The sequence below is a fragment of the Aegilops tauschii genome, chromosome 5 (genome assembly GCF_002575655.3).
Source record: "Aegilops tauschii subsp. strangulata cultivar AL8/78 chromosome 5, Aet v6.0, whole genome shotgun sequence".
NCBI classification, from domain to species: Eukaryota; Viridiplantae; Streptophyta; class Magnoliopsida; order Poales; family Poaceae; genus Aegilops; species Aegilops tauschii.
This window is the reverse complement of record NC_053039.3, coordinates 277,534,755-277,536,884: the sequence shown is the minus strand read 5'-3', so window position 1 is coordinate 277,536,884 and position 2,130 is coordinate 277,534,755. Positions and strand designations below refer to the sequence as shown.

The following is a 2,130-nucleotide window of genomic DNA, read 5'->3' as shown; positions in this document are numbered from 1 at the left end:
TAGTAATAAAATATGGTTTCTATTTGAATTAAAACCAGGTCCGCAGTGGAGATGAACACTACTAGAAAACCTATTATTGACGACCATGACAAAAAACTTTCGGTCGTTAAAATCTGAGCAAGCTTCCCCCTGTGAAAATCACACCACCGAATTACCTTTAACTACCACTAATTTGTCCGTCGCTAGCCAAACCATAACTGTGTGGTTGTTTTATGTTCCGATCTCCTCTGGTGTCTAGTTTAATTAACAAAAAACTTGGCGCAAACTGTTAGGATTGTCCATAGGATAACCCTACCCAACGTAAAAATAGATCTGTTATGATCTTATCCCTATGATTCCTTTCCTCGAGCCCTCTACCTTGTTTTCCCCTTGTCCCGAATACCGATCCTGATCTATCTTCTTTCTGCGTAGGTGGTGGCGACTGGAGTCACGATGTCCGCCGCCAAACACTGCCACGGGCGGGCCTGCAGCAGGCAAGCGACGTCGCCCGTAGTGACGGGACTGGTTGTGGGAGGAGCTGCTGACGAGAGACGCGCCGTCAGCTGCCCACCGTGGCAAGACCTACAGCAGGCCAGCGACGTCATCGTCTACCGGGAGCCCGCGACTTCTCTAGGGAGGAGCTACAGTGGTTCATTGGGGGATCGATCTGGCGAAGGAGAAGCTCGGGCCGTGTGGTTGCCGGAGCCATGGCGGGATGCATCATTATCTACAACCTCGTGGATTCACCTGAGTGAAAAGTGGGATACTTTTCTAGGAGCCGAAGCTGCTGCGACGCCTGGTGTCTGCCGGCACCGGTGGTGCCATCTTCGTCAGACTTGGAGGATTTAGACCACCATCTTTGGATGCATTCGCGGCATCGCGGCCGCATTTCATACAGAGTCTGCAAGGCCTTGGAGGAGGCTCAAATGAGTGGATGCTTTTGGCTCGCCAATTCTAAATTACACACGTGAGTTTTGTCATTTTTGTTCTTGTTGGCCAATTGAAAATAGTCACAATCCGAGATTTCTATTTTATATTAGAGCTTGTACTTGTGTTGTTAAATCTGCAGGCTCATCAGCCAAGCCATCCTTTTGGATTTTGGTAGACATAATGGAGTATATTCAGTCACATTTCCCGTAGCCAAAACAAGTACTCGAAGAAACAGTCAATGTAGTGGTGCAAGAAGTGTGAGAACTTCAGTTTCTTATAGCTGGTAGATCTCCACGTCATAGCTCTGATGAAATCTAGCATGATCAACTAAGTTGGTCTCCTACATTGTTTTTCTATGCTCTTATACTTTGTGCCAATTTATTTACACAAACTGACCTCAATAAATTACTCAACGTTTTGTAGGACTGATGGTGCACAGTAATATAGGAGCATCAAGAGGCATTGTTATGGCTGATGAAGAATGATCCATTCAAATAACAATGGTGTCCCTCAATCGAAGATTAATAAATATAATGTTTTCTAGTTGTCTCGCTTTCCAGTTAGATATGAGCAAGTACGTGGTCATACAAGGAGTGCTTTATAATTCCAGAATTATATGTCAGAATTTTGTTAACTTATACGATTTCTATTAACGAAAGAGGCTATGATCTTTTTCAATTCACATTCTTTTGTTTTCATATTAATGTGGATGTTAATATTCAAATGTTGGATGGTGCATAATTTGATCGTTGAATGGAAAGTTATACTAAATATAATTGGTTCTGAAGAATATCAAAATGGTGAAGGGAGAGGTCGCTAAAACAATAAAGTGGTTGTTACTAATACGTTGGTCATCATTAGAACGTTATTAACGATGACAATTGTGGTTGTTATTTCCTCGGGATCAACGACGACACACCATCCCATCGTTACAAGAATAACGACCACAAAAGGTATGTGGTCGTTATACTTTTAACGATGGAGCCTACTACAACCAGCATATTGTGGTCGTTATTGACCTTTCACGACCACAATCCAACCTTTAACGACCACATATACCATCATTAAAAACCGTTTTCCTAGTAGTGGAAGTTCTCAAAGTCGTGCCGTGTGAATTGGAAGACCTGAGGATGAGTTCTACTGCTAAACTATCCAGCTGTTGTGTCCTTGTCACCACGTGTCCTGAAGTAGTGTTTTCCTGTAGCATTCTTGTCAGACGTG

The 2,130-nt window shown here is 43.1% G+C and overlaps 1 long non-coding RNA gene across 1 annotated transcript; it reads left to right on the top strand.

Moving 5' to 3' along the window:
* Positions 1 to 286: 286 nt before the first annotated feature.
* LOC120963934 (uncharacterized) lies at positions 287 to 1,695 on the top strand. Its single transcript, XR_005755620.2, has 3 exons — positions 287 to 946; positions 1,049 to 1,192; positions 1,333 to 1,695. It is a non-coding gene; the product is annotated as an uncharacterized lncRNA (long non-coding RNA).
* Positions 1,696 to 2,130: the final 435 nt, after the last annotated feature.